General features: G+C 40.1%; 1 protein-coding gene across 1 annotated transcript in view; it reads right to left on the reverse strand.

Annotated features, from left to right (window-relative positions):
• NFAT5 (nuclear factor of activated T cells 5) overlaps positions 1 to 17,665 on the reverse strand; it is a 1,437,387-nt gene extending 1,419,722 nt beyond the window's left edge. Inside the window, exon 1 of the mRNA XM_044081909.1 lies at positions 16,950 to 17,665. The gene's annotated coding sequence lies outside the window, so the exon portion shown is untranslated. The remainder of the gene's footprint in view (positions 1 to 16,949) is intronic.
• Positions 17,666 to 25,741: the final 8,076 nt, after the last annotated feature.

Genomic DNA, 25,741 nt, shown 5'->3' on the forward strand with positions numbered 1-25,741 from the left:
GGTGATGATCAGATCCTGTATGTTTTCCCCTCTTGTGGGAGTGGTAACAAGTTGTTCCATAGCATTTGAGTTTATAAATTCTAGGAACCTTTGGGCTAGGGTGTTGGAGCTAGAGTAATGCTCCCAGTCTATGTTTGGGTAGTCGAAGTCGCCTAATATAATGGCGTTTGGAGAGACCTTCATATTTTCCAGTGTTCTCAGGAAGGCCGAGTGGGGTTCCTGGGTTTGGGAGGGTGGTCTGTAGCAGGCTATAAACTGGAAGGCAGTTTTACCCACTGTTAGTTGCACATGGATAGTCTCTGATGCTTCGTGCTTTGCCACCAACCTGAAGGTGTGGGTATCTTTGATGAATATCGATACTCCCCCTCCTTTTGTGGTTCGGTCCAAGTTTTGGGACCGAAAAGCATGGTATGAGGTATAACCTGGTAGTGCTGGGGTGCTCTCGGAAGCCCTGAACCAGGTTTCTGTTACTGCACAGATATCGATGTTCTCCATGCTAAGGAGAGTTTCGAAAGGTGCATCTTGAGGTTTAAACTTCTGGCGTTGAGTAGCATTACTCTTAGTTTCTTATCCCTTGTGATACCTATGGAGGTGGGTTTGTCTTTTGAGCCTTGCCTAAAAAGGCACTATGGGGTAAGCAAGAGCCTTTGCCAATATCCAAAGCCCAGGGTGACAGGTGCAAGCCGTCCCTAGCGAAGCATCGTGGCTTGTCGAGCATATCATCCCAAGCTGACAGGCATTGGATCCCCTTTGAATGACACCAGTACTTAAGCCAATTGTTGAAATTGATCATCTTGTCTTCATATTGTGGCATCATTCTTGGTGAGGGTAAGATGCTACTCAAGGTCAGGGTCATACCCGCCTGGGCTTCATGCTCAGAGAGCTCCTTTATGTCTCTTTTCATGTAGTCCAGGGAGGTACGTCTCAGGTCATTCACACCAGCATGGACAATGACTGAGTCATATTTGTACTTGCCTTGGAGTGACCTGAGTGCTTGTGTTATGTGGCGGATCCTAGCGCCCGACAGGCTGCTCACCGTGACCCTCTCCTTGTTCAGCCTGGTGAGCGGGACGTTAGTGTGCCTGACGATAGAGTCACCTATTACAAGTGTATCAGGTGTGTTGTTTAGTCTTAAGGGCTGTGACTGTTTGGCACACTGGCTTTGTGAGATATGTGTTGCATGTGTTTTGTTTTGGGGTAGCGGCTGCTTGGGTGTCTGCTTTGGAGGTCTCTGCTGCTTCGGCAGATCTTTATTTAGAGCCTCAGAGTGTGTTTTTGTGTGATTATGTGTTTGGTTTGCTGTCGTGGTATAATAAAACACAGGAATAAAACACAAGAGCACCAAGTACCACAGGGATTTGAGATAGATGCTGGGAAAGAGTGAAATCCTTTCTAGGTAAGAGCTACTGTCTCAATTTGATAGTTAAAAATCAAACCAGAAGCCTTTCTACTACAATTGTTTTAATGTTTCTGGGTATTGAATTGCCCCATTGTTTGATTAAAATAGGACTATTTATCATAACTTTATAAACATTCCAAAACTGCTCAAATCACCCCTATTCATATTTTTTTTAATTGTTTGGGTTCCCAGTACCTGCCAACCATTAGCCTTCCTGCTTGAAATCTAAGTGGCCCATTTGTTCTCACTGGATGAGAGCAGAGTCCAGCCCATTCATTTGTGTGGGATGACAGCTGCTCCTGAGGCTTCATCCAATCATCAATCGCTACTTTTTCTCTTGTACTGCATCCACTGGAGTTCCTACTCCTTGCCTTCTCTCTCAAACTCTGCTATGGATATCAATCTATGGAGGGGGGTGCATACTTCCACATACTTGCTAGTCCATGGTCACTGGATAGCTCGTGCTCAGTAGGCTCACGGTATAGTAGTGAAACACCTAATGCTACCCCTAGGTGTCACCCAAGGAGAGGGCCAAAGTCACCTCCCTCTTTCCAGGATAGGCAAGTCCAAAATGACACCTCACTCCCATCCTCCCTGGCCCACCCCCTCCAGTTCCCATGTAGCTACTCAAAACACAGGTCATCTGCATTGTAGTGCAATAAGGGCTTAATCCAGGTGCACCCTATGTGCTGTGGCTACCATCTTAAATTCACATTCTATAAATCATTTACATTAACAATGAAAGTGAAAATTAAATTTGGTTATTTAAAATGTAGCTTGTACTTTTACATTCTAAAGCAGATCATTAGGATGAGAGGCTTACATGTTACTGTACTTAAGCATCTGATCATGATGTCAAGTCACCCTACTGTATCTCATCAGGCCATTTCACTTTAGATGGAAGACTAGTAACTTTAAGGATTGAATGGATTGCAATGACTTAAATGTCTTTTTCCCCTCATACAGTGTTGCACATTATGTTAAAGCATCTTTCAGAAATGTTAAATTGCCAAATTAACATAGACTTACAAGCTTTTGCAAGTTTCAGTTCTGCATGTTATTCCTCCCAGGTTTCTTCCCTCAGTCAGCTGGAATATCATATGTCCTGCCATGCAAAGTTAGCTAGTCTCATAGCATGACGATACACCTATCCTAATGTGCTATTAAAAATATTCCCTCATGACCCTCCTTATTCCTATCATCTGAGCAGCATTTTCACAAAAGATTATGAAATGCATGAGTCAGCTCAAGAGAACAGACAGATCTAATGAATCCTGAAAATGCAGCCAACTGCATTGGCCATTGAACTAATAAGCAAAACAAATTGCTTATAGACTGTTTTTGTTACACGAACAGCCGAAGTGACCATGGTGCATTACTGAACTGATTTTTGATTTGGGAGCCACTGCATGACCAAACAGCATTTATTTTGCTGATCCAACTCCCATGATCCCCTGAACTGGCATTCTGCACCATTGTTTTTTTCGCTATTCCCCATACAGTACTGCACCCGGTGATGTGGTGTAGCAATACCACAGAAAATAAGATAAAGTACAGATGTATTAAAATAGAGGCAACTGAATTTCATTACTTATATTATTATTATTATGATGATGAAGAATCTTTTAAACTTCCTTTTACTAGCAGCAGAAAAAGCAACGGATACTTAAGTTTGTGTTATCAGGTCCCACTATATTATTGTTTTCACTGTCTATTCTCACTGTGCATGTGTGTTGAAAAACCTATTTAACTTCTGCAGATATAATACATAACTGCTTGAATTGATTAAGTGGGTACTGTCTCGGAATTATACTAGGATAAAAGCAGCAATAGATAAGAATTCACGACTGCTGGTGAACCAAGGATTGGAGTGTGCTTCGTGTAATGGACTTGTTTGGATACTGTATGCTAGTTTATTTGTTGCTATAAGCCTATCCTTGGTCTTTTCTGCTGTTTACTCTATGTCATTGCTGCTGTAAGCTTCTTCTTGGTCTTTTTGCCTCCATCTATCCATTTTTTTTGCCCATTCCTACATACCACTCTCCTTCCATTTCTAGTTTCTGTTGTCATCTGTTTATACCCTTCCTGCCCTGCCTGCATTTTCTTTTTTTCTTAACTTTACCTCTGCAAGAAACATTTAACTTCATGCTTGCTGTAATTAAATGTTTCTGTATTACATACAATATACTGAATCTTCCTGCTCTTGTTATTTCCAGGTCTTAGGTCTTAAAAGCATGTACAAACTAGCCAACGCACTTTAAGCTACTGTTGCAGTCTTTCCCAAACTGCACGCGGCTCTTCCTTTGAGGAAACCTGCATAGCTCCAATTTAAAAGTTTTTGTACATGTTACTAATTTTTCCAAGCAAACATTATAAAACATGTTTATTATCTGTACACCACAATTGCTTACAATGCATCATCAGGTCCTACACTATTGTTTTCCATTCCTTCCCCAGTAATCTTATGCCCATACTTAGTTAATCACATTTTCTGGAGTTCCCTGTCCAACTTCAACACTGAAACAGGAATGGCTATTCTAAGCAATAGAAAACACACAACAATTTAACAGTCCTTCTCCCAAATAAGCTGTCCCACTGAACATATATGCATCTAATTCCCAGACCTTTACCGTCCTAGTTAACTGTATTGGCCATTGAACACACAAGCAAAACAAATTGCTTATAGATTGTGTTTGATAAACAAGCAGCCTCAGTGACCAGGGTCCAAAGCGCTCTGTTCACCCTACTTACCCTCAGGCTCACACTGCTCCACTACCCTACCCCCATTCCCAACCACTCCTCCATACCCATAAACTTATAGTTTAACAGAATTCACCCACAATCAACTCCCAGTTAATCAAACTTCTTCCTCCCCCTCAACTAACTCCCAATGAATCAGATTACTTTGCACCAAACTAACACCACAATTTCAAATCTCTCCACTCCCCACAGATTAAAGTTAAATCTATCAAACCTAGCTAAATTATTTTCTCCCTTCCACACACTATAAATGTACTACACCTCAAATAATATTTTACTCTCACCCTCAATTTTATTCACAGCACTATTATTGCTAAGCTTAGCCACAACACTCGCAAATAAAATAGCCATAGCTAGCTACTCTACAACAGCAGCATCCAGCAACATATCATAAAAACAAAGCCACTACTCCAATATCTCCCCCCAACTATTTTATTGCCCTAAATCCCAACCTCAAAACCAAGGACAACAATATTCTTATCTCATTCTGAAATTACTACAAAGTGGCGACATACACCAAAACCCCGGACCAAACACACAAGCAAATACCAAGACCCTAGACCTATTTACCATCAACCTAAGAAGCATGTGCAATAAAATAACCTCCCTGCATACTTGGATAGAACACAATGAACCAGATATATTAGCCCCAACAGGAACCTAGCTACACTCCAACATGAGCTACTGAAATTATACCCCCCAACTTTGCCATATACAGACTAGACAGACTAAAAAAGAAAGGTGGAGGGATAACTCTCCTTTATCCCTCCATATGCAACATAACTCCACAATATACCCACATTCTATAATGATGAAAAACTAATAAGCACCCTAAACCTTAACAACTCTAAAAAAAAAAATCTGTATCATCATAGTCTACATCCTTCCCGGAAATATACCAGTGCTGGAAGATATAATGTCCTGGACTACTGAAAACATCAAGGTAGAAAACAGTCATCCTAGGTGATGTGAATATAAATTGGCAAACCATTACTACAAAACTCCCCTACCACAAGTATTAACCTGTACGGTTTCAAACAACTAACCACCAACCCGACCGGGCTCAATGAAGACTTTACTAGCCACTCCATCTTAGAGTGGATTATTGCATCTCACCCCTCAAACTTATCCTCCTCGGGTACACTCTCAGTCTCACTAAGTGACAATCTTCCAGCTTTTGACATTAGAGCCACCACCCACTGTCCTAACAAATGCTCCATAAAAACAGTCAGATACTACTAGACTTAATATTAAATTGAGTGCTTGTTGGTTAAGTATAATACAAGTATTAACTGGACACCTTTAAAAATCCTACCCCTCAGTGATGCTGTACAACACTTCAATGCCATCTTCCTGAAAATAATTGATAGCCTCACCCTGTGTGAACAAAGAATGAAGAAAACAAAAACCCCATGATTACCACTAACTGCATTGACTTTATGAAACAAAGGCACAGCATGGAATAAATGGAAACATAACAGAACCCTCCAAAATCTCCAAGCCTTTAAAACACTATGCAACAAAGTTAGAAAACTAGTGGATAAATATAAGGAAACCTACTACTCAAACCTTCAGCTACAACACAAACACAACCCTCCAAACATTTTGGCACTCTAACTACCCTCCTCAACCCAAGAACCAACAAGGATCACTCTCCTTCACCTAATGCCCTCCCCATCACAAATAGCACAGGAATTCAACAAATACTTCATAAAATTTATATCAGACCTACTCACCTCCAATACTAACTCAGGACACCCCCAGCCAAATGTACACACTAACAAGAATAAAGCAACACCACCTACAACAGACCAAGTTCATAACTACACCAATAACCAACAAAATAACCCCAACACTACTTTCTCCTTTTAGCCCATACGCACCTCTACAATAAAAATGCTACAACTCAAGATAAAACCCTGCTCTGTATCAGCTGACAACCTCCCACCGCAGTACCTAAAACTCGCTGAGGACTCAGTTGTGTATCCAGTCAGCATCCTGATAAACAGATCACTCTCAGAGACCACACTCCCTACAATATGGAAAATGTCATACATAAGGCCAATTCATAGAGGAGGACACTTCACAGAAATATCTACTTTCTACCAAATAGTAATCCTATCCCAGTTATCCTAAATCATGGCAAAGTATATTCACCAACAATTAATGAAATATCTACTCCAAAATAACCTGCTCACTCAGGCTCAGCACAGCTTCAGATCATAATAGCACATCCACTGCACTACTATCCTTCACAAACACAGTAAACATAGCCAGGTACAATGGATGCCTAGTATCCACAGTATTCCTGGACCTCTCAAAAGCCTTCAACACAGTTTCACACACCTTACCGCTAGACACACTATCCAAACTATGATGCTGCTCTACCACATTCAGTGGTTTCAAAGCTACTTACATGATCAGAAACAAGCAGTCAAATGGTCTAACCAACTCTCCCCCTTCCTACAAAATCTTACAGGAGTCCCTCAAAGATTCATCTTAGGAACCCTACTGTTTAACATATTCACCAATAATCTACAGACCTAATCTACAGACCTCCTCCACCCAAGGAACATTAATTCATTATGCAGATGACTATCTTAATCTGCACCTCTCCTACTCTCCAAGAACTGCTAATCAAAACCCAACAATCATTCACACCAACTTAAATCATAGCTCGCAAAGTCCCAACTCTTTCTAACCCCCCCAAAAAATTATAGTCTGTCACCCCAAAAATACCACCCTCAGCCCAGACAAATTTAAATATTCTCATAGGCGACAAATCTATCAAAGAAAATGTACAACAAACTAAACGCCTAGGTGTTATTATGGATAAACTCCACTTTGACCTTCATATCCAACAAAACATCAAGATGACAGACACATAAATCTAGGACTCCCCTACAGAAACAAAATTTCTTATCACTTCTACCAGGACCACCCTGGTAAAACCTTCCTGGTGCCCTCCCTATTCTATGGTTCCTGTATACTAACCAATCTACAAAACTCACAAAGACCAAAATGGAACAATGCTACAATAAAGTAGCAAAGTTTGCAACAAACTCCAACTACAGTACATATCACTGTATACCACTAAAAGAACTAAATTGGCTTGAACTAGCAAACCAGCTTACTTGTACACACCTAACTACAATCCACAAACTATTCTATAGGCCCACTGCTTGTCCTACCCTAGTTAACTTAATCCAACATTACAAACCAAACAGAACATTCAGATAAGACAAAAACCTTCTTGAAACCTACAAATCTTCCAGAAACCAAGGAAAATCACTTTACGCATACTCTATCACCAAGTTATGGAACACCCTCCCACCTAAAATTAGGCTAACTCCTAGCCTCCCTCACTTTAAACTCTCCCTAAAAGAACATCTAAACAAATCATGGTTATGACCATGCCTTACTCCAGTCTAATCTACTTCTTTCCCTCAATACACCTCCTAAGCTAATCTACTATCACCTTAAACTTTTGGAAACTATGCACCTTTCTGTTTCTAGCATTTTACTCATTCACCCGAGGACTAATATTTCATTTGGCCAACTCCATCATTTTACTCGGGCACACTCTAAGCAAATACTATTTACCCCAAGTTATTTCAATTTGTGAATGAATGTAAACTGTAAATATTCTATTACTACAAAAGTAACCCTAAGTGCCTGCCTATAATTCATCCATTTATATATTCTTATATTTGTATCCTATTGTATATGTGTGTAACAAGGTTATAAATGTGGAGCTTGTGTATATGTGTAACAAAAAGTTTTATATGTGGAGCTTTTCTGCCCAGGCCTCCACTGAAAATGGATTATGTAACTCAGTAGGACTAACCTGGTAAACAAATGTCAAATAAATAAATAATAAAATGTTCAATTTGAAATGCATATTCGCTACTCAAGCTTATTTTTTTTACATTTAGTAATAATGTTTCAGCACAAAGTCAGCTGTGTTAGTTTATACAGATATGAACATAATAATGAAATGTTTTTGTGTGCTTAAGAGTAGCGATCAGTGTGAACATCTGCATTGTATAAACATTGCATTGTTATGTATATCTTAGTAAACATTTACATTATGGAATATTTTTGAGATTACGAACTGCATTCCTTATAAAGCACAATGAAATTACAATTGTCACAGTTCGTACCTGTATGCACACTTGTCCTGCTCAATTAATGTTAATAGTCATTTATAACATACTCTACTAAAACCATTTAAACCCACTTACCAACCCTTCTGTAATGTGACTTGCAAACATAAAAGCTGTTTCAGGGTCATTGTCATTTTGGAGGCATTTCATGCAAGATGAGCTACAGTTTTATCTTAGCCCACAACACCAATTTAGGGCATTTAGTCAACATATTTCCCTACTGCTCAGTACATCCAACTCCTATCTGTCCAGACTTTACTTCTATAGTTCTTGTAAGCCATCATGTCCACTCTTTAGTTCCCATTACTACCCCCAAATCAGGCAGACGTGCACCAACTCATTCAGTGTTACACCAATACAGTACCACGAACTGTGGAGCACTGACCACATCTCTACATCTTGATACTTCATGCTTCAGTCCCCACTAGAAACTGGACTGCTGTTAGGTCATTAGCCCCAGCAGCTACAGGAGCAAACACACAGTAGTGACACCCATCTGGCAATCTAATGGGACTACACCAGTGTACTTACAACAGGACAATACACATCTGTCTGTAAAGCTTTGTTTTGTCCCATGTGGTTACAGCAATGCATTTCAACTCTGGCTAATGTATCAATAACATGCCAGTAAGCAGTGTACACCGACAGCCCCCAACTCATGTGTAATGCATTGCACAGGGACAAATTCTACAGACCACACACACTTTGCACAAATATGGATACAAATTGTCCCAGAGTCTGCAGTATCCACAAAGGAGGATATAAATGCCCTTTTGCAGCATACACTATGTGCCCCTCCAAACACAACATAGCTGCATGGAGTAAGATGGAAATATGCATCATGTGAGGGAAAAAGATATACTGTTCACGTAAAATGAGTTGCTAAATTCACACTGCCATTCAGAAAATTTGTTAGTAGACAAATAAAAGACTGTTATACATCAACAGCCATGGCCTGCCTATAACCCATGAGTAACTCTGACAATTTCTGTGATCATTCCATTTATTTATGGGTTCATAGGTTGGTACTGGGCTATCTGCCCGAAGGCATATATTAGCCCAGCCACATTGGGCGGTATTCACCGCCCCTTTAGTAGTTCCCTAGACCCTTGTACTAGCAGCTAGTACCCTTGGCCCCTATCTAGTAGTGCTGTTGGTGTGATCCCCAGTGTGAACTTTCTGTTACCCATCCACTCATCAAGGTTCCTCTTGAAGAGTGATAGTGAGGGGCTCTGTCTTGTAGATCGGGACCCTGTTCCATAGTAAGGGAAGTCTCTGCGAAGGGAATCTATCCCTCCAGCATGTTCTATTCATTGTTGTGTTGAGGTTTATATCCCTAGAGCGTGTAGCTCAAGTAGATTTGGTTTTGCTAAGATGGAGCATGTTCAACAATTCTGGGTTGGACATGGCTCTGTACGTTAGACAGAGATCGCCTCTGAGAAAGCGGTATGCAACAGAGAACAGTCCTAGCTTTTTCGATCGTGCTGCATAGGGCAACTGTTTGAGGCCAGTAATCCTCTTGGTTAGGTATCTTTTCCATGTTACTCAGTTTAAACAGATATCCTTCATTTACAATCATCACTCTCATAAACTTATTACAGCAGTTACTGGGCATTCTTCCACCATCTACATTACACACAAATACAGTGTACTAGGGAACTGCAGTGGATACTCACCTCCCCTCACAGTAATGCCCATCAAGGACCACATCTAGACTGTGACTATACACCAGTACCATGACAGCTGACCACTCTACTGATATCTGTAGACTACGGCCAGGTTAGGAGTCAGGTATCACCAGTGTCTCTCTGTAGTTCTGTACTTCACCATGCTTAAAATTCATACCAGGCATACAAGACACATACACAGACAGTGAAACATGGGGCTTTGCACACCTCTTAACAAAATATGTCGCACATATTTTAGCATGCTTTTTGTGCATCCTATTTATGTAAAGTATTCTAAAAAATGGAGTTGCTTCAGATATATTAGCAGTTTCATCTGTTTAAATTTGCAACATTTACTTGCCTTAGCTGATTGCTCATTGGGCACAGACCAATAATGTGTGATGAAATCAAATCTACTCCCTCTTAACTAGCAGTTTCATCTGTTTAAATTTGCAACATTTACTTGCCTTAGCTGATTGCTCATTGGGCACACACCAATAATGTGTGATGAAATCAAATCTACTCCCTCTTAACCTAATACAACAACTTGCAAATACTTCCAGTCCACCAGCTTGCATACTAAGGATTCTTAATACCAACCCTCCAGCACCCTCCCCCAGTTACACAGTGTTCTTGATTACTCCAAATTCTACTTCAAAGCCATGTGCTTTAAACAAGTCTTAGAAAAGTTTGTAAAGTTGGATACCTGAGCAAATCTTGATTTTGGAATGTGGGTTGCAAATAGATAGGTGGTGTTTTCCTTAACTAGGATTTAGTTTGACCTAAATCAGTAGTAGTGTGTGTGTGTGGGGTGGGTACAAGCTGTTCTAAAATGCACTTTTTACGACCCTGTTTATATTGGTTGCTTTGAATAGGCTGGTTTAAAAGTAAACAATACTTCTATTTTCCATGCCTACTTCTAAGTATATTATATGTGTGTTTAACATTGTAAATTATACAACAACCCCCCCCCATTAATATTCCAAAACATGCACGCTGATTGGTCAGCGTGTACGTTGTAAATCAAAGACTTATACAAATGGAAAAAGGTCCAGTCGCCTGGACTTTTCCATTAGTACAAATCTTTTTTTTTTTTTTTTTTGGACAGCAAGGGAGAACGGAAGAGCTCCATTGCTGTTATCTCGCTATGTTAAACTCATTTAACATAGCGAAGCAGCTTTAAAAAAAGCAATGGAGAAAGGAAAATCTCGGTTTCTTTATTTTAAAGCTCTCACTGTGTTAAACTCTTTTAACACAGCGAGACAAGTTTTTAAAAGCAACGGAGATCTTCCATTCTCCGCTTACACACACACACACACACATCTAATGTACTGCGTAACCATACACATGCGCAGTACATCAGAACTGCCGCAGAATACTGGACAGCTGTGGAAGGGCAGCAAAGAGGCATTATACAATGCCATTATTTAAGAAAAATTAAATATTTTTTTCATAAATAATGTCATTGTATAATAGCAATAACCCACTTCTGGGTGTGGGTAATGCTGGATTTACCCACAGTTGTCTTTGGCCACACCAACCGTGGGTAAATCAAGCATTACCCACACCCAGGCATGGGTTATTGCTTAAATATTTCTGATTTTTGTTACTGAGGATCACTTGTCTGTGACAAATACAGGCTTGCTGCTTTGGAACACTACCCGATTTTCATGATTTTTGAGAATTATTGTGTCTGAGCTCATCAATGAAGTTTTAAGATCTCTTGTTTCTCAGTTTTTTTATTTTTGTTTTTTTAAAACTGGATACTTCTTTCCTGTGTGAATTTCTCCTTATACGCCCACTCATCATACAGCTTGGCAATCAATACCTCTGCATACATCTTTAACCTTTTTCTTACAACAATACGTTACCTTATAGTTTTTAAGCATGCCCTCATTATACCTCTTCCCAAAACGACCAACCCCACTTCAACAAATGAATCAAGCTCCGCTGACTATCTTTATCCTCTCAAAAAAATACTTGACAAGCTTATCTATGGATACAGTCTATCCTAGATTTTAAAGTAGCACGTTCCGAGTGCTAGACAACATGGATTTTGCCCCAACTATGGTACCTTCACTGCTATTTACTGACTAACCAAAGTTTTAAAAATATGTATGCAGGACTCCAGACATGTACCTTTTTCCTTCATCATAAAAAAGAGCCTTTGATATGGTTGACCACTCTCTCCTACTACAAAAAACAATTTTACAGTTATTCAGAAAAAGTCACAACCAAGTACCATACCAGAAGGCTCTGTACTAGGATCCCAATTCTTTGCTTACTACATAAAATAGCCTACCAGTGGATCTCCCCATCATCAACTGCATAACATAGACAGACTACACAGTCTTTACTGTAGCCAGGACCCACAGAACCATCAACAGCCTTTTTCAACAGTGCATTAAATGCATTTGAAACTGGATCGCTGAAAATAAACTCTCTATTAACACTATCAAAACTAATACTATATTACTAGGAATGATACAGAATCTTTAGTGCAATGTTCCATTTACTATCATTGACCCCTCAGGTCCCCCCTTCAACTTACATCTTTCCAAACATATCAGTAGATAACCATTGATCAAACCATTGATCAAACCCTGCCCCCCCCACGTAGAAAAAGTAATCACCCGACTGAAAGTGTCCTACAGGATTTCTAGCTTCCTCACCACAGAGGTTAGGTGCACCATAGCCATTAATGTATACAACCTAGCCTACAATATGGACCCCCTGTAATAGCAGCACACCCCTCCCAGAATATTGTCCTGTTACAAGCAACAGAAAAAATACTTGGATTCATTCACCACATCAGCCCCTACAAGCACCACTGCACCACCCTTTAAAAAGGGAAATGGCTACCTGTCATCTCCTGTTAATTTATTTACTTGGAAAGTCTAACTGGATAGGTGGCTGCGGTGGTGCAGTGGTTAGTGTTGCCGCCTCACAGCAAGAGGTTCTCTGGATCGATTCTCAGCTGGGGTGCCTTCTGTGTGGAGTATGCATGTCCTCCCTGTGTCGCGTGGGTTTCCTCCGGGTGCTCCGGTTTCCTCCCACATCCCAAAGACATGTTGTAGGTGGATTGGACACTAAATTGACCCTAGGTGCGAGTGTGTGCCTTCTGTGGAAAGTTGGGCGCTGGGCTGGCAACTCTACACCCTAAAACTCCACTGCCAATCATGAACGGAGAGGTGATCGGCTGTGGCAACCCCTAACTGGGAAAAGCTGAAAGAAGAAGAAGACTGGGAAAGTCTGACTGGGCCAAAAAGTGCCCATTTTCAGCAGTGGCTCAGAGAGAAAAGTTTCACAATTACAATCTTTCAAATATCAATTACAGATGTTTTAAATCGTAAAGTATCATGTAACACTACAAAATATAGGAATAAAAAATGTAATGAGAAAAACACGGAACATATGTTTCATAGTATACTGCAATGAAAACCAATAACACAAGTTGGAGAAAAATGTGAGGAAAAACTCATTAGCCATATTATTTGCAACATAGATTAGTATGCAATAAATGTGACCTGAGATAATTATAATAAACTATTTAAAAGAGATATTAGAGATTATATAATTAACCTTTTAAGAAGTATATTTTCCTGAACTGAATTATAAACAAACCATACCTACATTCATAGAGACAGTGAGGGGAACTGAGTGATGTTTTAGTAATTGAGAAGGTGGGTGATATTAGGGTCATAAAAGGAAGGATGGAGAGACAAGGAGATAAAAAGAGTGCAGGGTAGGGTGTCTTCAGGTAGCTTAGAGGAGTAGTGAGGAGGGTGAAAGAGGTAAATGAAAAGTTCACAGATAGAAAGTGGATATGGTACGATACTGGGGAAAAATGCTTAGAGTGGCTAGCTGGCTAATGCAGAACATAGGTATTGTTCTTTTATAATTCAGTTCAGGAAAAGATACTTCTTAAAAGATTGAGCTGTCACAGGAGCATACCTCTCAGTTGTTCAGATTTTTGCCTCATATTTTTGGTTAATTTCTCATAAAATAGGTTTTCTTTTTTGGCAAATCAGTGAGGACTGAAGTTACTTAATAATGACTAGCATTTCAGTTTCAGACTTCATATCCTTCAGAAAAATGTATGCCGACATAAAACCTGTTAATCTAGTAACTTTCTAAATTCATAAGAGGAATATTTAAACTCTGTCCCTATTTTTGGCCCCATGTCCCCCCATTATTTTAGGCTTTGTCCAGATTTCTTTTACTAAGAGGTTGAGAGGTACAGGAGTCAGGAAAAACTTATCAGAAAGGCAGGATGTGTAGGCTTAAAGCTGACCATATTTCAGATGCATGTTACACTTCTGGTAACTTTCTCATTTTGTTTCCACCATGTAGGTACAATGAGAAACAGGAAGGAGGTCTCAATAGGTCCCTGATGTTTTCCTCTGTTATTGCTAGTGGTGGAGTCAAAACCTCAGAATTTGGCAGCCTCACTAGGGTAGGGTGATGCCCCCCCCCCCCCCCAGTTAGATGGTCTTGCCATGCACATTGCAGATTAACTACAGCTGCAGGAACTCTTTGGGGCGAAGGCATACTAACACTGACTGCATCAAAGCTTTCCTGCAGCAGCCAAATATGCTGGGGCAGAAGGCCCTGATAATCATTCTGTCAGCAGGAGATACCACCCATACCATTACTTAACTGAACAATCAGCTGGCAGTGGTTCTTATTACTCTGCCCTGTATTCTGCCCCGAGTAGGTGGCCATTGCAGAATATAGGCTGAATTACATTCTGTACGGCCAGCTAACTTTTGCATGGTGCACCACGGACCCTTTCCCAGTATATCATATCCCATATCTTTTAGGTAGTCCAACCCTCCCTATTGCCATTTCTGTGTGCTTTGTATGTATGTGTCTATCCCTTTTCACCCCATCATACCACTCAACCTGTGAGAGCAAAAAATCTGGACAAAGGCACAAATAATGGGGGTACACAGACCTTAAAATAGGGACACTTTAAATATTGCTCTTACAAACTTAGAAATTTGATAGAATAAACAGGCTATGCATTAGCATGAATTTTCTGAAGGACATGAAGTCTGAAACTCAAATATGTGCCATTATTTTCGGACTTCAATCCTCAAGGATTTGCCAGAAAACCACAATTTTATGAGAAACAGACCAACAATATGAGGCAAAAATCTGGACAGTCTGCAAAAATCTGTACATTTGAGAGGTATGCACCCCACCCCCTGTTTCCCTGCACTTTTTTTAACTTTTGCCTGCCTTGCAAACTATTCTAATTATTTCCATCCCTGTATACTTAAGCCCTCATCCTCTCTCATCCTCTCTGTTTTTTAAAGAAATAACACTATCCTCACAAAAGGGAGTTTATCCTGTCTTTCCCTTGCATTCTTCATGGAGTCTCAACCTCTGTGCTTCCCTCTGCTTACTCTTCATCCTTTTCCGCTATCCTATACTCCTCTTTTCTCTCCCACCCCTTTATGCTAGCAGACATGACCATTTTCTTTTGGCCATCCTGAACGGATGGCAAAAAAAAAAAAAAAAAAAAAGGGAAAAGCACCAGTTTAAGGACATGTGGAAATCTGGTACTATTCACTTACACATTTTTAAAAGCTATCCAATTTTATGAGGGGTGGAGAAAAGTTTTGAACCAAACTTATGGGCATAGTTAAGAGGTAGGTGTTGTGATTGTTTGACAATCGCAACAAGCTGAGCACTGTGTTGCATCTCAAAACAGAACACTACCTGACTCAACTAGTTTGTAGTATTTGGCATGATGTCTCACATTCTTCCCATATTCTAGCTAGTAATGTGACAGATAGTATTTCTCATTGCTCTGCTCATCCCTTTCTTTCTGTGAGATCCAACCTGTTTTTTGCAGCTTCTTTTATTTACTGTTTTTCATTAGCATATAGGAGTGGAGTGTTGAGGCTGGTTCATCAAGCAATAATGCTGACAGGATGGGTGCTGTCAGGGAATTAATGCATGTTCAGGGGGTGTTGTGAGGTCAGATTCCAAAAGCGGACTATATTATCTCTCTCATTATATATATATATATATATATATATATATATATATATATATATATACACACAACCCTATACATAGTTGTGTGTGTATATATATTAGATATACAACTATATATAGGGTTGTATATCTAATATATATATATATATATATATATATATATATATATATATATGGGTCTACTTCTTTTGACCTAACTCCCATTTGCCTGACACCCATTTGCCTGAGACCAAATGACTGAAATTTCATTTGCCCGACACTTCATTTCACTGACAAGAATTATTAGCAAGAAAATGGAATATGCCCCCTTCCCCACTGTAGTGCGACCCTGGAGTTAGAATATATAGTTAGGGGGGGTGGGGGGCACAGCCCCCCACAACAGGGGGTGGGGGGCGAAGCCCCCCACTTACTTTTCTTTTACTAAGCAATATTACATCAAAAGTTAACAATATCATATGAAATGAAGTGGGGGGCTGTGCCCCCACACCCCCCTAACTATATATTCTAACTCCAGGGTCGCACTATAGTGGGGAAGGGGGCATATTCGATTTTCTTGCTAATAATTCTTGTCAGTGAAATGAAGTGTCGGGCAAATGAAATTTCAGTCAAATGGGGTCAGGCAAATGAGTGTCAGGCAAATGAAAGTTAGGTCAAAAGAAGTAGACCCATAGACACACAACTATGTATAGGGTTGTATATCTATTATAATCTGCTTTTGAAATTTGACCTCACAACACCCCCTGAGCACATAATATATATATTAGTCACTTTAACAAGGATTTTACTTCCTGACAACATAAAAAGAATACGTCAGCAAATACAACTTTTGAAAGAAACACACAATTTTTCAGTTTGCAAGAATTCAGTTCCATGAAAAAAATAGCTCCTTGCTGTGTGTGGAAAGGAGTGTTTGTACAAATTATCTTACACAAAAAAAGAAATGGCTACCTTTTTATACATCCAGTAGTTCTCATCTCCAGGGTAGGAATCAATTGCAGGCAGTCCATGCACATACCCAGCAAAGAATTTCTGTCAGGACTTTCTTTCAGCTTCCACTCTGGGATTATGTGAAACTAAGGACCCAATTTCCTTCTAGTTGTAAACACCATTTTGTCTTTCAAAACGTGTTTCAGTATATAAAGCCAATTAGAAACTTTCTTGGCGACACTTCAAAATTGTAACCTTGGGATACATGTAGAATTTCCATTTTTATTTTTCAAATGGCCAATGTGGACCTTGTTTAAAGAAATGCAAAATTTTAAAGGACAAACTGTACTTGCAATTATTGGAAATGGCTGAATAGCAGCTTAGTCAAAGTAAAAGCTTAGGATTTTAGACTTTATCTGATCTAGTTTTACTGCTAAATATAATACTAAGATGCTTCAATATTATTGGAAAATTACAAAATATTTTTTGTCTTAAACTTTCAGGACATTTATCATTTTTTCGTGTTTTTAACACAAAATAACACCCCAAATAAGACTGGCCTGCATAAACAGGGATATATAGTAAAAGTAGATACGTACAGGACAACTTTCACTATCACCAGCACTCAACAGTCTTTCTTTATAACTGCAAAAACCCAGCCATTTCTCCAAATTGCTTCTTCTTTACAGCCCTCAAACAGGACACCCCCTGAGCTGACTTCATTCTTAATTATTCACAGAAAGCCCTTCCTCACTGCCTTCTGAACTTCCTCTCTCCCTTTTACATTGGGAGCATGGGTGGGGCAGATGCATCCTCTTTAGGAATGGTTACAGAATTAACCACTTTGTAACCAGGTACAGCTTCAAGCACCACATTACATTGCCTTTCCCTTGAATTAGACAAAGAAGTTGCATTACAACATGGGTATGTGCATGTGTGTGTGTTTGTTTGTGTGTGTATGTATGTATAAAACAACCTCAGTGAACACAAGCTCATTGAGTTTAGCCTTTTGAAAGGACCAGCTCCATCACAAAGCCAAATAAGTTGAGCTACTATGTTACAAGCTACTCAATGACAGATGGCAAAATTATTGCAATAATCATTTTGCAGTGGGCAAGCTCCTCTCTACCCAATCTGTGTCCCCTGACAACCCCATTCAACCTTTGAATATTAACTCCAGGGCTACACTATCATGAAGAATCCCTTTATGGAGAACTCTGATCACTATGTAAAGAAGTTGTTCCTTTCTGTGTGATTGTGTTTGACTTAATGAGACTCGGCAAGTAGGAGTAGTTGAAGAGTGGGGCACTCAGTGAGGAAAATATAGCTACATTTTTTATGACTTATTCCTTGGTAAAAATGGACACATGGACCCCCCCCCCCCCCCCCCATAAATTAAATATACCAAATCCAATCACACTACAGTAGAAAAAAGTTCATTTCCTAACCTCAGTGTATGATACAGTGAGGTTAGGAAATTAACTTTTTTCGACATGGGGGTGCAGGAGAGCTTGACCCCCTGCAGAAACATAGTAGAAAGTGTGCTTGTTAGTTAGGTGTTGTTATAGGTGGAGAGGATGTTATTTACATATGCATTGTAGTTTTCAATGTTATGAAGCACACTTTCAATGTTCTGAGTTTTCAATGTTTTCGGTTTTCAGTGTTTTGGGATTTAGATGTTGTAGTTTCAATGTTATAAAATTCAACGATATGAAATTTCAATGCTATGAAGTAGACCAATACACACATAGAGAGAGAGAGATACAGATATACACACACAGACACACACCCACTCACACACACACACACATATATATATATATATATATATATATATATATATATATATATATATGTATATATATATAAAGAGAGAGAGATACAGATACACACACACACACACATATATATATATATAGAAAGAGAGAGAGAAAGAGAGATATACAGATAAACACACAGATACACACACACACAAAATCATTCTATAAGTTGAAAAATTGTTCTAAATGAATTAAATGGGCTCTTGCCGCAGCATAAAACATGAATATGTCTGAGAGCATGGTTCAAACCCCCCTTATATCCCATCCTTCACTTCTTACTTTAGATATAGAGATGTCAGCAGGTCAAACACTAATGAAAGTTTCACTACAGTGCTACCCTAATTTCATATTTTTTCTTTCTCTTTCTTCAGAATTGGACACAATTCCAAAATTAAGGTGTGGTAAGATGTGGAAGGAGACATGCTGTTAGTGAGACAGTGATGTGATGCATCTGGTGATGTGTGATCTGAAAGTATCTCCACCTAAGGTAGACAATGTGGAAGCGCATAGACATAATTCTGGTTTTGCGTCCCAGTGTTAATCTTCTTACAGTGACATGAACCCCAGCTGTGCCATTATTGGAAGAATTTGTAATAAAGTCTCTTTCTTTTTAAGAAAATCTCTGATGATTTTGCATCTGAGGACTACCATGTGGGCACAGCACCTCAGTAGCAAAGGGTTATGATCAGGCTTAATTCCAGTGAAGTGACAGGTATGAGTGGAATAGATTAAGGTGAACTTAATTCTAGCAATTGAAACTGGATTTTGGGACATCTTATGCCACCTCTCTTCTTCTTTTTCTTCCACTTTTTCTTTCGGCTTTTCCCGGTTAGGGGTTGCCACAGTGGATCACCTGTCCACTCATGATTGGCAGTGGAGTTTTACAGTGTCAAGTTGCCAGCCCAGCACCCAACCTTCAAATGATGGCACACACACACACACACACACACACACACACACACACACACACACACACACACACACACACACACACACACACACACACACACACACACCTAGGGTCAATTTGGAGTGTCCAATCCACCTACAGCATGTCTTTGGGATGTGGGAGGAAACCGGAGCATCCGGAGGAAACCCACGCGACCACAGGGAGGACATGCAGACTCCGCACAGATAGCACCCCAGCCGAGGATCAAACCGGAGAACCTCTTGCTGTGAGGTGACAATGCTAACCACTGTCACCGTGGCCACCCTATCTTATGCCACCTCTCTGCTGAGGAAATAAAACAGAGCTTGTAAAGGAAGTTTGGTACTTTTCCATTAAACCCCTACTACGTTTTCGCACTGCTGTGTTTCGGCGCTATGTTATCATTTATGCAGGACTGACAAATGTGATGTGAAAAAAATCAATTGCCTTAGGTAAGGTTAAGGTTTTGTCTTGATTTGAATTGGCAGGCAGGCAAGCAGTACTGCAGACACGAATGTCTTGTGCAGTGCTGCACAATAGCAGGTTTTATAATGTGGACAACAACTCCTTTCATTTGCATGTGACGGCTGACTGAATAAACCAGGGACTATGAGCATTGTCAAGCCCGATATTTTGTTATGTGTATTGTACTGCAGTACAACTCTGAAGACTTGTTCAGAGCACCTCGTGTAGCTGAGAAATACAGCTGCAAGGCAATGTGTACTTTGTAAAGGTTGCAGTTGTTGAACTGGCAGCAGTGCACAGTAATCCGGAGACCTGGCCCACATCTTTCTCAGTACTGTGTTAAATTATACATGCTAAACATCGCCCGATCCAGGCATATCCACTACTGTCACTCCTTTCACCTTCTGTCCTAATGGTATTCCCCTACATTAACCTCCTTCTACAGTGCCCGGGGATTCTCTCTTGACTATTACAGTGAAAAGGAAAGTAGGTTCTGTCCAAAGTATGTGTACAGCAGATAAACCTCCCGCAACTGGTAGGGGTTTAATGGTGGACTGCAGCTATTTCTGCGATGACCAAACAGACATGTACACCTAACATGATAATACACACTTGTCAGTCAGTTGTACAGAAGTACTTGTCACACAGAGACGTGTACCTGGGACTGAAATCCCGGCAAAATACAGCAGCGCAAAGTGGTAGGGGTTTAACAGAAAAGTACTGGAAGAGTTTAAAAGTGCCAGCTAGATTTAGATTGCCTTAGCTCTATGCAATCTTAGTTCTAGAACCAAACTTCTTGAGTGTGGTTGATTTCTCTCCTGTCCAAGAATCGACCGTTGGAGAGGCCTAATTTGTATGGGAAATGCTCATAAGGTCCCAGCTGCATTCTGTACAACTGGAGTGTGTCAGTAAATGAGAGAGGTGCTGCAATGCTAGTGCATGTTGCATGAATGAAAAGTTTCTGTAATTTGTTCCTATGTAGTTAACGGCAATTCAGGTGATTCAGCCTTCTCTGAAACAGCAGATGTGGTGCTGGATATAGTTTCAACCACTGACTCTTACTTCTGCTGGGAGGCTTTAGCTGTTATATGATAGACAGATGTTGATCAGGAGGGGCATGACTGGAAATAATTATGTGCCTAGTCTGAATATGAATTGTGAACTGTGTTTGGTTTCCTGTGGTAGTTATGGACTGTCCATAGCAAAGAGTGCTCAAACATAAGGTGACCTGTGAGTGTACTTGTAGCCGAGCACCTTAGTTCAAAAGATAGTGACAGAGTTTATAGTCATGTCATTAGAGATGAGTTCAAATATACTGGATGCTCATTTCAACAAAGGCACTAAGCTGTTAGCTGGGTCATGCAGCCAGGGTGGCAGGTGGACAGGCCAGAGAAACCCATACATGTAGTGATGTTGTCCTGCGAATGCCACGTTAATTATTCAGCGCTCACATCTGGAAGAGCTACTCCCACATATCTGCAAAAGCGAGAAAAAATGGACAGAAAGAAGCTGACACCAGCCTCCCTCAGAAAGGTTACACCAGGGTGCTGGAAAGGAGATTTCATCTGACAGTCTAGCCTCTGATTCGGGAGAAGCAATGTGGACTCCTTCTAGGCCATGGTACACTGGATCAACTCTCTGCCCTTCCATGGATACTGGAGGAGTTGTGGAAGTTTACCTGTACTGCGGCCTACATGTGTTTTGTGGACCTGCAGTAAGCATTAGGGTCTCATACCCAGAATGACTTGTGGGAGGTGCTATAGCAGTGCAGGGTCCTTGTGCTGCTGCTGCTTATCATTTGGTTCCTGTATTTCTGGAGCAATAGCTATGTTCACATTGCAGGTATAAATACATTTGGATTGGATGTTGGTTTGCATCAAGGATCTGTCTTATCTCTTACCGCTCATGATTGCACTACACAACCAGTGTCTGAACAGCAACCCTTGTGGATGTGAAAGCTACATATTTGTTGTTTGTAGATGATGGTGATGTTGTCCTCTTTACTTTGCGTGATTGTGATCTCTGTTGTGCACTTGCATGGTTTGATGCCATGTGTGAAGAAGTTGTGATAGAAGTTAGCATCTCCAAAAGAGAAATCATAGTACTCTCCTACAAGACTGGTTCCCTCCATTAAGAAAATGAACAACAGACTGGTGCAACAGTGGCTGTGTTACAAGTGGTGTGAATCAAGAGCTTAGTCACAGGAAAAAACTATTGCTATATTTTTCCATTTTTGTCTCTTTTTTTACTTGTAGTTATGAGCTTTGGGCAGTATCCAAAAGAATGAGAAAGAGAATACATGCAACAGAAAATAGGCTCCTTTAGAGGGTAACAGGGGTCATACTGTGTTAAAGATTGAGAAGCTTGCCATTCTGGAAGGAATTAAATGTAGAGACATTGCTGCTTCAGGATGAGAGGAGTCAGTTCACGTGGTTTGGGCACTGAGTGAGGATGGCCTCTAGAACCTCCTGTCAATGTTCATTAGGCATGCTTCATTCAAACAAGGTCCCCAGGATAGACCTAGGACATCCAGGTGGGATTATGTCTCTCAGTTTGCTTGTGAAAGCTTGAGGATGTCACAGGATGAGCTGGAAACTCTTGCTGGTGATAGTAATTCTGATCACCAGTGCCACAGCCTGCTACTAGTCCAACCCACTGTAGAACACGTGATTTAAAAAACGAGATAGATGGTTATTAAAAGTACAAAAACGTTGCAGTGTATTAGTGTGTTTTTGCCATGTTTTGTCTTTTACTTATAAATGTACAATATTGGCCTCCTAGCTCCCACTGAAATCGAATCACCCTTTCTCATTCTGAGAAAGAAGTCATGTTCATCTAACTGCAAACTGCCCACACATTCTTCATTTGTGTCAAAAATGTCCATACTGTAGTCTGGGAATACATATGATGTACAGTGAAGTGACCATTTGAAATATCAGGACTTGATTCAGCAAGTCTTGAAATATGGAGACTGGCTGAGAAAATGGTCTTATATATACCAAAATGAAGATGGACATTTCCTTTTCTCCAAGGTATGGTGATCTTGAAGCTGGTATATACAAATTTGGAGGGGTACATTCAAAATTCTGACGTACTGATCGACACACTGAAACATGGACCACAAAAGGTCAAAGCATGTAAGGTCAACTGCATTTGCTACCAGCTTTTTTTAACACTAAAAATGCTGGTAGCATGTTGTACAAGATGTTGGTACAGTGAGGACTGTTTTGTTTGCCCTTTTTCCACTGTAGTAAGATCTCAGACTTGGTATATATAAGTAGCAGGAAATGTGGTGGGTGCAAGGGGCTTGTACCCCTGCATAGAACTTTTTCTACTGTTTTTGGAAACTTGTGTTTTGACCTTTTGTGGTCAATGTTTTTGTGTGCATTTGGATTTTGAGTGTATTCCAGGTTTGGGACTTTGTGGGGCTTGCAGGGAGACACAGGTTGAAAGGAGAAGAGCGATGTTCAATATTCGCTTTTCACTCCTCTGCATTTGTGGTCTTTTTTCAGTGTGTCGGCACAGCATTACAAATGCTGGCATTTCAGTAGTAGGAGCATGGTCTTTTATCAGTTACACTGTAAGCTCACTGTCTGAAGATCTGAAACACTGACATCTACTGTTGGTGAATATCACTGTATTCTGTTTTTTGATCTTTAATGTTTCTGGTTCTTATGGCGTATCATGTGTTTTGCAGTCTTCTGGTGAGACAGCACCTTTTCTAACTGCAGCTATAGTTCACAATAGTTGTTATCAGCATCAGAATGCTGCAGATGGTGTGCAGAAATACTTTTTTCATTTCTTTGGTGTTTGTCCTTTGTGCACAATTGTGTTTCTCTGGAAATAGCAAAGGGTATGTGGTGAAGATCCACACCCCCTACGCAAAGTACAAAACATGTTTATATTGTGTTTAATGTTCATAAGTGTTAATGTGTTATATTAATGGACATGATGTTCGTACGTTCATCGGTTTATTAAGCTTATACTTGGACAAAGATGCATCAGACATTTGCTAAGCTGACAATGCCATATAAGAACACTGGAAGGTGAGTTAATAGTCTAAAAATAATGGTAGGTAGTAGCATTAATTTGGGGGCTTTAGATACAATATTTTCAGCTTGGATTATGCTAGAAGGAAGTGAAATAGGGAGAAGTTGGAGAAAAATGGGTGGAAACACAAGCAGAGAAGGCATAATAGGGAGGGCTCAGATGTAATAAGATTTAGTTTGGCATACTTGGAAGTTTGTAGCCAGTGCATACCTCTCAACCTGTTAGTGCAAGAAATCTGGACAAAGCCTCACAAAATGGGGGACAGAGGCCCAAAAATAGGGAGAGATATTAAACATTGCTCTTATAAACTTAGAAGTTGCTAGAATAGCATAATTTGTCTTAGCATGCATTTTTATGAATGAAATGAAGTCTGAAACACAAATGTATGCCATTATTTGGCAACTTCAGTCCTCAGAGCATCCCAGTGATTTGCCAGAAAATCACAAATTTTATGAGGAACAGGGCAAAAATATAAGGCAAAAATCTGGACATTCAGCAAAAATCTGTACAGATGAGAGGTATGAGCCAGTGACTCCTGTGATAAATTAATGCATTCCATTCATTCATCTAACTGAAGTCCAAATGTTGATAGAGCCTGCAATGTCTTGTGATGGAGCTGTACAACTGTCATGGGCAATTAGGGTCTTTATTTGCTTTTACACATTGAGTGCTGCAGACATGCTACATTACATTATCCCTGGGATTCAGAAAACTTAGTACATTGTTGTAAGCGATTCTGTGCAGAGAGTGGCCATGAGCAGGGTTTGTGTGATTAAGAAACACACATACTGAGAAGTGAATGCTGACCAGCAGATCTAGCCATGATATATGGTAAATGGCCATATACTCAGGTGGAAATGAGCAACATTAGTAAAATGAATGACACCATCTATGCAAATGAGGCAAATCAAGAAAGTAGAGGTATTTAAAAATATATAAAGTGAGAAGCATGGGGTTCTATATCTGTGTCATTGTACACCAAATCCTAATGTTCGTAATAGCAAATTATGCAAATATGTTAGGAGTTGCTGAAGCATTAGTCTATGTAGCTATGCATGTGTCATCACCCTCAGAGGTACCATGTTATCCATCCATGCATAAAATGTCATGGACTCCACGACACTGACATTGTAGACCTCTACTGTGTGGATAGGGACACCATGCAAGACATTGTGAACATGTGTTGGCCTCATCTGCAGGTTCGTGGGAGTCATGGAATACCTGTTCTGGTGTACGCAAAGGTATGTGTGGCTTTACATATACTAACTGTAGGGACCTTTCAGGGACTAGCTGAGGATATAATATAGGGGTATGTTATACATCTTCCTTGACAATATTCCATCATTTTCTTGATGCTATGCTGCTGCTTGTGAGGGAGAATTATGTGGTTCTTACATTCCACATAGGAGGACAGAGGCAACACCATATGTGACTTCTTTGATATAAACCATTTTCCAGGGGTACTGTTGGCTGTAGTTTACACTCACATTGAAATAAAGGCCCACCTATGGAAATGGGAAGAAGGTAAGAGAACTGTAAGGGATATTTTT

The sequence above is a fragment of the Protopterus annectens genome, chromosome 8.part1 (genome assembly GCF_019279795.1).
Source record: "Protopterus annectens isolate FY-2018-M chromosome 8.part1, PAN1.0, whole genome shotgun sequence".
Lineage (NCBI taxonomy): Eukaryota > Metazoa > Chordata > Ceratodontiformes > Protopteridae > Protopterus > Protopterus annectens.